This window comes from Pogona vitticeps, chromosome 6 (assembly GCF_051106095.1).
Source record: "Pogona vitticeps strain Pit_001003342236 chromosome 6, PviZW2.1, whole genome shotgun sequence".
Classification (NCBI taxonomy): Eukaryota; Metazoa; Chordata; class Lepidosauria; order Squamata; family Agamidae; genus Pogona; species Pogona vitticeps.
In genome coordinates, this window is record NC_135788.1 from 97,238,359 (window position 1) to 97,251,780 (window position 13,422).

At 39.7% G+C, this 13,422-nt stretch overlaps 1 protein-coding gene across 10 annotated transcripts in view; it reads right to left on the bottom strand.

Moving 5' to 3' along the window:
• The window catches only part of HOXB3 (homeobox B3), an 86,205-nt gene that overhangs the window by 9,172 nt on the left and 63,611 nt on the right, over positions 1-13,422 (bottom strand). For 5 of the 10 annotated variants that reach the window (XM_073004346.2, XM_073004343.2, XM_073004345.2 and 2 more), the window contains exons 3-4: positions 12,620-12,670; positions 3,238-3,373 (exon numbers count right to left, since the gene is read on the bottom strand). The exons of 1 other annotated variant lie outside the window; for it this stretch is intronic. The gene's annotated coding sequence lies outside the window, so the exon portion shown is untranslated. Of the gene's footprint in view, positions 1-3,237; positions 3,374-8,372; positions 8,522-12,619; positions 12,671-13,422 lie in introns of those variants that run through there. 4 more of the 10 variants (XM_078377952.1, XM_073004347.2, XM_078377951.1 and 1 more) reach the window with 3 other exon arrangements.

Genomic DNA, 13,422 nt, shown 5'->3' on the forward strand with positions numbered 1-13,422 from the left:
AGCAGTGGCCACATCGAATATTTCAAAACCAAATTTGGGGGAGGGGTGTCCGCTGACGCACGCTTGGTTACAAAATCAATCAATATCTCAACAGCATCACCCTGGTCTTATTTCCGATTTGTTGTTCTAGAGTTGAGTGCAAGAGCCATTATCTATAAATTGCTCGTGTAGGTGTAAAATACATGTAGACATAAGGCAGCAGCAGAATTTCTTGCAGGCCTTTCAGCCCAATTCACTAAAATCTGCATGGTTGTGGATGCCTAATATTTATCTGCACACTGAGAAAGATAAGCATACTCAAACAAGAACCAGGTATTCCCCTCTCCCATTAAAAAAAAAGGAGTGAAAGCAGTAGAATCCTTGCTTTCCATGTCTGTCCCAACCCATTTATCCTCAATTACAGGGATTCAGTTGGGGAGAAAACCTAACATGGATATAGAAGTTGTGTTGGACTCTTCTAGAGACTAACTTCCATGCTAAACAAAGTGAACGCTTGAGATACAAACTCACTTGGTAGACCTTTTCTGCATAGATTATTTTACATCAGTGCTGGTAGCATTTCCATGTTTTCCTATATATATATAGGAATATATATATATACATAGACACACACATAGGTACAGGCCTCAAATTAAGCTATTGTAACCTGAATTCATGTTGCAATATTAGGATTTAATATTCTCCTAATCTGATTTGTTTCCTCTCAAGAGTAAGGAGCCTCAGGGAATCAACAGCAACAAAGTGAACAAGTATAGGTAGAATAATATTGTTTTTAACAGTTACCTTAAAATTAATCAAAATCAGGCTTTTAAATGCATAAATTAAGTGTAACATTCATATTTTAAAAATGCATGATGTAGATTATAATGAATTCAATTTCTGCGATTTTGGCAAATTTGCACAGTTTTGTGTTCAACTAAAAGGTGAAGATATTGTCAGAATTGGACATTTATATTAAGTTCTTTGAAGCTGGCTCTTTTGATGTATATGTGCGTTGTTTTTATGACACTGGTTGCAGTTTGGAAGTGGAGCAGGGAAAGCTCTCTTTCCTGCAGACAGTTGCCACTTCAGGGTGTGAGTCTGGCCTCTTTCCTAAACCAGTTTCCCCCAATTTCTTCTCATCTTTACTTTTGAACAAAACCCAACTTAGTCACCAAGCCATTTGGTTCCCTGCTTGGTCTGTTGTCCTTTTTCTTATGGTGGGAGAAGATGCCTCCCTCATAACAAAAGAAAAATAGAATAGAAAAGAAAAGATCAGTCCTTGACAGAAACATTAACATCTTCCAAGTTCTGAGGGTGAAAGAAGACTGAAATGATTTAGAAGATCAGAAAATGAATTAGTAGAAGGAAGATACGTGTTATTTTATCTCTATGACGGTCTCTGACTGCTTGTGTGTGTATACATATATACATACAAAAGAATTCCTCTTTCCCTATATTCTGCCATTCTGTATTTCATTTCAAATGCCTCTTTCCCATAAGCTAGATTCTATTCTAGTCTCTGCTGGAATTCAAAATAGTACTGTATTAGCTATTTCAGACCATTAGAAATAATGGAAGATCTTGGGGGGTGGGTGGGTGTGTGAACTGTGACAGATTGCTACCTTTCCCTTCTGTTATCCCTAAAATACGTAGTTCAAAATCTAAAAGTAATTCAGATCTCATCTCACTCACTGCCTGACCTCATTCTCCTCTTCAGTTCATAAGGATAGCTTGCAGAAGTGCTCCAAAATACTATGCTGTGTTCATTGTCCATGGCTGAGACATAACCATTGTTTTCCACAACTAAGCACTTAAAATATTTCCTGGGTGTTCCTGCAAAGAATGATAGTGTGTCTGGCTTCTCTTTGCAGGAGTATTTTTTTTTAGCCCACATAAACTGTCTAGGGTTTTCTTCCCAATGAACTAATTAGAAGGAAAAAAGAAAAGAGGTAATCATTCATTTGATTATGAAAGATGAGCTGAAATTGACTGAGGAGTTTAGCCAGAATGATATTTTACTAGGCCTTGTTGGCTTGTTTTGGATTTTCTGGGACCTCTGGAGAGCCTATAAGATGTAAGCAGCAAATTATTTTTTTTTAAATTAAATAGTACATTAAAAATTAATCTGCTCTTCTACTCTTCTCAGAAAAGGAATCCCAAGTTGTTTGTATGTTCAGTAGCCAAGATTTCAGTCCTCTTTTGTAACTCATCTTTCAATACACCCCAAATGTTGGTCATTTATCTTAGTCGAACCTGGGTGGATTGGCAAATGATTTACCCCAAGGAATTATTGTGGCTGCTGTTATTTTTTAAAAATATACACATAACACATACTGAAATTTTAGTTGAAATTAGAAATTGCATTTGTAGTTAGTCTTTGAAATTATAACCCCAGCTCTGAAGTTTTATTTTTTTGCATGTGTAGAAGTTTCATTTTTAAAAATTATTTCCAAAGAATCTGGTTTCAAAATAAATGTGCCTCTCCTTGGTAACTTTGGCAAAAGAGATGTTTTGCTTTAAAAAATTTTCTTTTGAATTTGAATCGAAGAGGCATAAAGAAGCTTTAAGGGCTTGTGAGAAGACCAAACTGAAGGCTGTATCAATGGTGACGGAAATAGAAATAGCAGCTGTTTCTTTCTCTTTCACCTCCATGATGGAAAAAGAATTCTAAAATTCTCAGTCATACTCTTAATATGGAGGGGGAAAAAATAGAAGACCCTTTCCCCTGGTAGTCTATTTCCCCATACTAGGCCGAAGTCAACAGTAACAACAACAATAATGATAATAATGGTGATGACGACTGAGTTTCAAAACAGTTTAAACATTTTGTCTGCAATCTGAGATTTACTCTTAGTTTTTTTTAAAAAAAGAAACTAATTCTCCATCACATCAGAAAGAGAGAGAGCACGGAGAAGAGGAAAAAAAGAAGAGGGGAAAATAGAAGAACGAGAAAAAGAAACCGTTCTAGATGAAAAGGAAAAGAGAAAAGGGGGAGAAAAATAGAGGGGTGAAAATAGCAAAAATGGAAAAGAAAAGGGGGTAGAACGAAGGGGAGGGAAGGAGGGGGAGAAGAAGAAGAAGAAGAGAGGGAGAGGGGGAGAGAGAGAGAGAGAGAGAGAGAGAGAGTCGTTGCGTGGAAGGAAGCTTAAAGCTTGTGAACTCTTCATGAACCGCGATGCGAGTCATACAGCTATAAATCATGGAGACACGGTCTCCGCCATTCACAAACTGATAGCCTATTTCGGTCCACCTTACCTTAGCCTCTGACGAGAGCAGCGCGGCGAGCAGACATAATATATTTTCTCAGCCAGCAACCAACGCAATCAATAAGCGAGGAGAGCTCCCCCCCATTCCTCTCGTGTTTTTTTTTTTCTAAATGTTCACGGAATATCTAGAGAGAGAAATCCGGTCATAACGCCAAAAGGAGGGGGGACATCTCTATAGGAGCTTACGGTGAGGGATGCTCGGGTCTACACTCACTCACACACACACACTCTCTCTCTCTCTCAGTCTCTCCATTTGGGAAGGAGTGGGGGGAAGGTGAGGAGAGGTAGAAATCTCAAGATTCTAGACAGCCTTCCAAAGATGTATAGGGAATCCTTTGATTCTGACTGCCCTATAGTCTTGGTACGCCCTGTTCACGGTTAACAATGGCCTCTGGCATTACAGCAGAAGGCAGGAGAGAGAGAGAGAGAGAGAGACGGAGAGAGAGAGAGAGAGAGAGGGAGCGGAGACGGAGAGAGAGAGAGAGAGAGAGAGAGACGAACAGACAGGGTGCCGCGGAGGGGAAAACAGAAAGAATAGCTGATATAAAATCCCCAACAAGGCAATGCATAAATGGAGGTTAAAAATGAAGCAATAATAATCATCATCATCATAATGAAAACACCCGGCGACGGGAAGCGGAAAGGGGTGGGGGAGGGGGAAAATAAGGAGAAAGATACGTAGAATTTCGTTTCTCAGGGCGGAGGAGGGGGAGAAAGGGGGTTTATTCCTCCCCCCCCCCGGGCTTGGGCAAACGCCAAGGTTGCTTCCTGACGGCGTCAGTAAGGGAAAGGAAATATGCAAATCGCTTCGTGGTGGACCTAGGCCTCGAAGGCTAGGGAAAAAAGCTTTATAGATTCACGTGCTTCGCAATTAGGTGTCAAGTTATGCTAATAAATCTTGGGAAGAGAGAGGCAGGTTTTCTCTAGTCCTCGTCGTTCTCTGCTTCTAATTTCCTGTCCTGACTTTTTGTTGTTGTTGTTGTTGTTGTTAGTAAAACAACAACCGAGAACACACACACCCTCATCTAAGAATGAATAGATGGCACGACCTACTGATAAGACATAATTATGACAGGCCTGTTTGTGGACGAGGGGGACCGGGAGAGAGACTTCTCCTAAGGAAGTACCTTTAAGAAACAACCCGCCCCCCAAAACAATTCTGATGACCTTGCTTTATAAATGTTTACATTGATAAATACAATTTGGGTGACTCGAGGCTGAAACAGAGTCAAAATTTTAAGAAGTTTTTTTTATATATTAATAGTGGATTTACAATTGATTCTCTCTTTGCTTTTGGGAGGCGCGTGAATGGGTCTGTACAAAAGCACACTCATACACACACAAGGAAAAAGGAAGGAGTCTACGGGTCTGGTCTTATTTCAAATGTATGGAAAATAAATTTCATGGAGAGTGCTCGAACTTCTAATCACGATGGTTGGAATTTCTGAGTGTGTTCTGTGCCGTCAAGTCGGAACGAACTTATAGTGGCCCTAATAGGACTTTCAAGGTAAGTGAGATGTTTAAAGAGTGGTTTTACCAGTTCCACTCCACCAGTGAGTTCCCATGGCTGAGTGGGGATTTGAACCCTGTTCTCGAGTGTCCTAGTCCTGTCACTCTATCCGCTACACCACACTGGTTAGAATTAGAAATGGGAAAAAGCATCTGAGATACGGAAAATAAACACCGAGGGACAGACAGAGAGCTGGAGAAAGTCCTTGTTTGGGGAATGCAACCCCACAACACCCCCCCCCCCAGTTTACTGAGAAGTGTAGCTGCCAAAGTAACTTTTCCCAAGCTCAGCAATAGATGGATAGAGGAGAGATCGCAAGATAGATGACGTATTTCCAAGTCACTCAAGATTTATGACCCCCGTCACTGTTCGCAAGTAGCTCTGCTTGCCAAGACAAAAACTTTTGGTCGCTTCTGCTGCTGACAGTAAAAAGAGCTGCCGCTACAAACTGAATGTGGGAGGAAAAAATCGAGGTGTCTGCGCATTTTTAGGTGCGTGTGTGGTACTCAAAAGGGGGGGAGAGGCATCTATTGTTATGCTCTTCTTCCGACCAACTTTACTTTTTAGGGTGGGTGCTGTGTTGCTGATTCGAAGGGACCTGGCTTTCAAAAAGAATTCCCCTTTGGAACTCAGTCCTTTCCTTCCTGGTTAGCTCTTCGGCATTTTCAGAGCTCATCTTTTGCCTTATCATATCTTTGGGAATAATCTGGATTGGGAAAACTTTTCCACATCCTCTACCAGAGCCAGCTTCAACAGGATACCCACCAACAGCTTCTCACTTTATAGGTGATCTTCTCTATTCTCCACCTGGACAACCATATAACTGTTTTCCTAGCTGCTTTTTTTGGCTGAGTCTGGAAAGGAAAATACGGATCTTCTGGGCAGTGATGAGTTACATCCAGTTTTGGATCACCCTCCTAAAACTGTGGCTGCCAGACTTAATACCCGCCAGAAAACACTTTTCAGAAGAACTTCATCACCAAACGAACTTCATGGGGTGAACCTTGGTATTTACTGCTTCAAGGTACTCCCCCACCATGAGGAAGAGATATAAAACTTTCACAACGGACAAACGCTGCACAAGAAAGAAAGAAAGAAAGAAAGAAAGAAAGAAAGAAAGAAAGAAAGAAAGAAAGAAAGAAAGAAAGAAAGAAAGAAAGAAAGAAAGAAAGAAAGAAAGAAAGAAAGAAAGAAAGAAAGAAAGAAAGAAAGCTGGAATACAGTTTATGTGTTTGCTTAAAATAGCTGTCTTACATTTTGGAATTTGTAAAGTTGTGTGAGTATTTGCAACCATCTGTATTTTTGATTTCAAAGTCTTCTGCCCTTTCAGTCTTTGCAAATAACTCTGTACTCACTTCCTTAGAAGTAAATCCCATTTAACTCATTAGGAAAGTACTTCTGAGTATACAGGGCTGAAAGAGCTGAACTTTAAGACTGTAGTCCTATGCAAAACTGCCTGAGAATGAGTTGGTTGAACTCATTGGGGCTTACCTTGGAGTGAACATGTAGCCTTGTGCTCTAAAATCACACTACTGTGCATGCTTATTGGGGAGCAGGTCCCATTGTATTCATTGGGACTTAGTTTTGGTGGGTATAGCATTATGAGGTAGGAAGCCTAAAAGCAGGAGAAGTGTAGAAAACAGCTGCTTGTTTGCAGAATAAAAGAGAAGAAGCTTTGTATAAGGAAGAAAAATAATAGGAAGACACTCCTAAAGTCTCTCTGAATTTGGCATGGTGTGAGGGGGAGCTGTTGATGGAGATCCACATGGATAAGTGATATCACTACTTTTCAGGCAACTGATGTGGAATATATAATGAAAAAAATAGTTTAGGAGAGGAGAGGGCTATTCTTTTTTTAAAAAAAGGAAAAGAAAGGAAAAGAAAGGAAGATGCAAGTGTTGGGTGGCATGATAGAAATCAAAATTAAAAATGGACAGTTTGGGACAAGAGTGGAAGAAATTGCTCTGAATGGGCCAAAATAATCTAATCTGTCTCTGTTTCACCACCTAAAGAGTCAGCACAAGACTCTCATCAGGCAACTGCTTTTAAATGCTAGTGCCCCTCATTTTTGGAGGTTGATAGCTAAGGTTTACGTATTTATTCCAGGAGCCAACTGAAGTTAAAGAAGATGCATAGCTATGGGCCCTATTATTTAAACATAAAAGTGCCTTTATTAGACATTTCTTTCTAACTGCCTCCAGACAGAGTGGAATACCAAAACCGTTTCTTAAATAATTAAATATGTCTGTTAGCAAACCTTTGAGCTTTTTGTGTTACAACAATTATACAGATACTTTTTCTGTAAGACTCTCAGTTCCAAAGGCAGAGGGAAAGGATGTTATATCAAATACATCAATTTATTCTCTTTTTTTCTTAAAACTTTGTGGATTTTAAATCATCATGGGGAGAGAGACTCTCTACTGAAACAAAAGAGCAAACATTTTCCTTCTTCAAATGGAAGCAAGAAGAATTAAGTATATTAATCACCTCCATATTAATTAACCACATTAAAGCCTCATTTATTTTCAGTGAGCAGAAGGAAGTATACATAGATCCTCATCTTGAGCCTTTCTGATAGGGCAAGCAGTGATGGAGTAAATATATATTGAGGTGCTCATTCTCAGTTTAAAATATGTCTGAGACTTAAGTTCTAATACCATTGAGGTATATTAAAATACAGAAAGATGTTCATATGACAGCTGACATTCATGCACTTAAATAAGAGAAATGCATAGAAGGAAAAAAGGTGATTATGCCAAACACTTAACCAAGACTCTGTGGAAGGAGCATTACTTGGAGAATGGGAGGGCAAGAGAGATCATTTAAAAATATTTTCGTTTGGGGAAACATTATTTGACTTTAATAACCCAGATTTCTGTTCTGAATACTAATATTATTAATCTGTAATAAAAATGTCTGCTAACCACACACTCATGATCCTCCATATGGCATTCCTGCCTATCACAGAACCTCAGGCAAATAAATCATGATAGTGAGGTCCTACCCCCTCCCTCTTTTCAGCTCCGCAGCCTCTGGCTAAACTTCCCAGTATCATTTCATGGGGTTCTTGTTGTTCCTGGAATTACCCATCCATCTGCATTGCTATCCAGCTGGTTCTGACCCATTTGTACCAAGTCTTTGTGGGTTTACAACTTCTGGCTTGAAGCATCAGTTTACTCCTTCTGTGGATCACAAAGTCGTTGCCTGTTTATTGAGAATTGCTTCTGAACTGTGTTAGAAACCCAACAGATGTTCTCTCTTAACAACAGCAGCCGCCACCATTTCCCCGTGCTTCTGGATGTCAGTGACAAAAATCCAAGTGAAAATAAAATTCATGCCCAAACAGATCAACCACTACTATTAAAGCTACAACTGTACTATCCATAACTACAATTTGACTTTACATGTTCGATTGCAAGCTGGGATTAATCAAGGGACAAAAAATGGTATATATTCACATGTGGACAGGCTGGGCACCATTAAAAAGTACAGTACTGTAGTTAATAACATAGTGTGCTTTAAAAACAAAATACCTGCATATTTAAAAACTAAGCTTCTTGGCCATGGGCAGTCAAGTAGAAGGTGAGATAGAGTTGGAGCTATACTAGCCTTACCTCCAGCCCGCTGTTCTCTAGGTGTGTTGGACTGCAACACCCATCATCCTATCCAGCACTATGGAAATTGTTCTCCAATATACTGGAGTGGTTGAGGAAAGAAGGCCTATGCACTTGAGCTGACAGGGATCACACACCAAACAAACACACTGAAACAAATACAATGGAAACAAACACATTGAAATAAACAAATAGATTGGAATGGACACTGGCCGGAAGTGACCGTGGTTCATGTCCAGAAAATTTTACATTCTAAAAAATAGTCCTAACTGAGAAACCTCATAAATTCAACTCTCCAGAAGCGTCTTGTGCTTTTCCACAACTTCTGTTAAATCGAGGGGGATAGAGCCCAGTATCCACAGTAAGTATAAAGTTACTAGGAATAAGAGCATAACTACCATAGACTTTCTCCTTCAAGGTGTGTTGTTCTTTGTGCTCTATCTTCTAACATGGAACGTAACTGCTGGTGCCTTCCTCAACTTTAAGGTGGTTCATATGGCTTATAAGAGGGGCATTTGCTGACCCTTTCAATGGTAGGTAGTTGCAGGAATCTTTGCTCTCCCTCTCTCTCTCTCCTTCTGTCCCCCACAAATACTCATATAAACACATATATATGTACCTTTTTATTCTACGTCTTAAGGTTATCATTAGTAGCAGCACATTGTAAAACAAGTCTTTACAAGGTCTCTCTATATAGACCCCATTTCATTAATTTGATATGGTTTATGCTTCAGTTTCATCATTATTACCTAGATTCGCTCATAGATAGACCCCCGTGAAAATGTCATGGATTTCAGTAGGTCTGCATCAAATACTACGAAGCCTAGATGCTACTGCTTACCATCATGTTTTAAATCAATCTATGTGTGTTCATCTGTGATTCTGGCACTAGTTGTAATCTGAAAATTTGTTTAATTAGTTTTGAAACAGAGGCAAGCTTTAAGACTTGCCAGATCTGCTTTGTTTGTAATAGAGCCTCATGATCCGCAGACTAGACCTTGCATATACATATAATTAATGATTTTTCAAATGCAGACATTTGTTTTGAGTCCCAGAAATTAACCCAAACTTTGTTCCCTTCTTCCCAAACACATATTTGGGAAGTAGTAGATCCAAATGTATCTCCTTTCCACAATGTTCCAAATGATGGGTTTAGGGGCATCAGGGTGAGTTATTCAGAAATTAGAAGAAAGGTTTTGGCATCTACTAGCTGTCCATGTTAGGATTGTGGGGTTACACTGAATAAAATGGCTTCTCATCACTGCTGTACAATGGGGAGCAAGGAGGGAGCCCACACCGAAAAATTCCAGAAACTGAAGACTTTTCCCACCCCAGACTTTGTGCTATCTGAACCTAATGGCAGTGAATTAATAAAATAAAATATTTTTAAAATAAAAATAATAATAATTAAAACAACCATTATAGGATCATCTCCATTAGAGCACAAGATAAATTAAGTCCTTAAAAAAATACCTCTGTCTTGGTTTAGGAACAAGGGTCCGTGGCTTAACAAGATGTATGTGCAGGTAAGCATCCTACCAAAGATATTTCCATTTATTTTTAATTCCCTTGTAACTATACACATAAATACAAATTTTGCTCAGAAGATGCAAAACAAACAAACAAAACAAAACAAAACAAAAAACTACAGCCTTATTGATTCATAGAACCAATGTTCTGAATTAGGTAATACTGTCCAAATTCGGAATTAGGCAGTGCTTTCAGTGGGCCACTGCACCGTTAGGAAGGTTTGTCTTATTTGTAACTTTCTAGTGATATAGCACGAGTATTGCCTGACCCGGAACTTGGTCTAGAAGGCAACTCGGCAGAGAACAGCATCGCCATCTGATTGTTTCCTTTGATTGATCGTAACTTTTTCTCCCCTCACGACCCTTGGTTTAGAAGCCTAATAACTCATGGGATTAATGATCAATCAACGGAAGTAGTTTTGAATTGCTTCCAAAGTATAAAACATAAACAACAACACTAGCCAAATGTGGGGGGAGGGGGAATTCCCACAATTCCAGCCTGCTTCATGCTCCACCCCCACCCTCTGGAAAAATCCCGTTTGTCTGGTAGAAAGTGATGCCTCTGATTTAGGAATGTTGTTCCTTAATCGGCTCCTGCTATCTACTGGATCCACAGATATTATATAGGCAGGAAGATTAGAGGAATTGATTAACTTCCCTGGCACTGTGCTGTGTGTGTGGATTTCAATGGAGATCCGTTTCCAAGTTAGATGTCCCGGAGTGGTGTGTGAATGAGTGCCCTTAAAACTCACAGAAAAAAAAAACTGGATTTTATCTTTAACATGGACTTTAAGGAAAAAGATGTTTCCTTCTTCCAAGTATTGAAAGGGAGGATTAAGATACGCTTTCATGTAGCTTTGGTGATCAACATTTGGGCCATTTTATCCAGAAATTACTAAGAAGTCACAAACTTCCTCCTTTCCCATCCTCCACCTGGCAGTGTTTTCTTATAATAACTTTAGTCCCACTACTTGTTCCCACTCATCTCCTAGAGTATTATGTTGTTGATCCTGGGTTTCAATACCTACTTATATGCTTGTGTAGGTAAGTAGACAGGTAAGAAAAAAAGAGAAAAGGGAATGAAGGTGAGCTATTTTTCTTGTTCTTGCCTTGTAAGACTTGCACACAATGCTCTGTGTTGTGTATGTTAGGAAGACAAAGGTAAAATTGAGGAGGAAAGTGGGAGGTTTCCTTTGCTCCCATTTCCAGCCTGCTCCTAGTCTAGCATTCAAAAGTTCACTGTTGTCATCTTGTCTTGCCTAGAGAAGAACATGACCGCATGCAGAGGCACTTTAGAGAAGACTCACTAGGAGCTGGCATGAAGAAGGCCCACTTCAACACCCACTTCCTGTCTCTTAATAATCTGGACTACAATAAAACCTTTAACTAGAAGAAAATAGAGGTCACATAGACCTTTGAGTCTGTCCTTCCTTCCTCTTTTAATTGCTACAGAATTTCGTTCAAGGTTGAGACCATTTTCTAAACACAGCCAACACAGGAACCCCAGCTGTACTTAAATAGGAATAAAATACCAATTAAATTCATGCTGATTTATTTCTAAGTAAATAGAGGCTTTGTTGTTGTTTTCAAAACTCTGCCTGACACAATCCCTGCCCCAGCCAGTGTGATGTAGTACAGTGGTTCTTAACCTTTGTTACTCGGATGTTTTTGAACTGCAACTCCCAGAAACCCCAGCCAGCACAGTTGGTGGTGAAGGCTTCTGGGAGTTGCAGTCCAAAACTCCTGAGTAACCCAAGGTTAAGAACCAATGATGTAGCAGACAGAGTATAGGACTAGGCCTCAGAAGAACTGAGTTAGTATCTTTACTTGGCTGTGGAAATTTACTGAGGTGGAGAAATAGCCATGGTAAACAAAACATCTCACATGCCTTGAAAAAATCTTATTAGATCTGCCATAAAACTGAAACAATTTAACTACACATGACAACAGCAGCAGCAACAACTCAGTGGCCGAGGTATCTGACTGCAGAGTCAGAGGTTGGGAGATCAGTTCCCCTTTGTGCCTCCTTGGCAGGGGCTGGACTTCCAGTTCTGCAGTTCTAAGATGACGATGATGGTGATTAACAACAACAACAACTTAGCAGGAAGTTGAAAGGGTAGGAGAAAGGTTGAAAGTATCAAAGATGGAAACCGCTAGCTAATAATGGAATCCTCTTCATGTTTACTTGCACGTAAGTCCTGTTATGTTTGTTGTTGTTATGTGCTGTCAAGTCGGAACTGACTTATAGCAACCCTAATAGGACTTTAAAGGTAAGTGAGATATTTAAGGAGTGGTTTTACCACTCATGGCTGAGTGGGATTTGAACCGAGGTCTCCTGAGTCCTAGTCCATCAATTTGTCCACTACACCACACTGTGTAGACTTATTTTTAGTCAGGCCTATTTCCAGACAGATGCATAAGATCAAGAAAGAACCTGTTTCAGAAAACCATGCCAATACAGTATTATAAAATTGTGGGGTCGTAATGTGAGTTACGTTAAGTTTTCAAATAAACTTATTTTATTGCATGAAGAAAGTACTTTTTGGAGTTGGAAAGAAAAGGGGAAAGTGCATGATGCTAATTAGGATTTCTGTCAATGTGCATAATGCATTGTTTTCAGTGGTTCATCTGGATGGTTGAAACCCATCTTACTCTGTTACAGAAGAAACCAAGTTTAAAGTCTCTGTATGCACAGCTAAAGATTAAAAGTCCACTTACTTGTGCCCAGGAAAGAAGACTACAATTTGATACCTCAGGGTAGAATGACTCCTAGAGAACAAGAGGAGAAAATACCTTTACACAAGGCCTTTAATTCTGATGTTATTATTATGATGTTAGTCTTATACTGAAAAGTATGAAGTAGCAAACAATAATTAGAGTTTGACTTGGAAATGGCTTCTTGCAAGAAGAAGAAGAAGCTGTGAGAAGCTGGAGTCATCCCTTTTATGTAATGGAATGTCACCTGAAATCTGGCACAACATCATAATAAAGAATGTATATGTACATAGCGTTTGTGTGTGAGAAAGACAGACAGACAGACAGACACACACAGAGAAAGAGGTTCAAAAGACATTATGTCTAGTATTCACAATCACAAGACCTTAGCTACCTTTCTTTTTAAATGGGGGGAGAGACAGGGAAAAAAACCCACAACAACACAATTTTCTTGGTGTTTTGTCATCTATACATGTAAAAGAGTCTATGACGTAAACTAGTAACCTAGAGTTGCCAGGGTCTGTATGCTTTTGATATTTGGGTGTGAAGAGCACACAGTTGGAGGAGGTTATAATTGATGGCTGTTGTGGGTATTCCGGGCTCTTTAGACGTGTTCTGAAGGTTGTTCTTCCTAATGTTTCACCAGTCTCTGTGGCCAGCATCTTCAGAGGACAGATAGAGTTCTGACTTCTGTCCTCTGAAGATGCCAGCCACAGAGACTGGCAAAACATCAGGAGGCCAAAGAGCCCGGAAACCCACAACAACCATCAGATCCCGGCTGTGAAAGCCTTCGAGAGGTTAGCAGT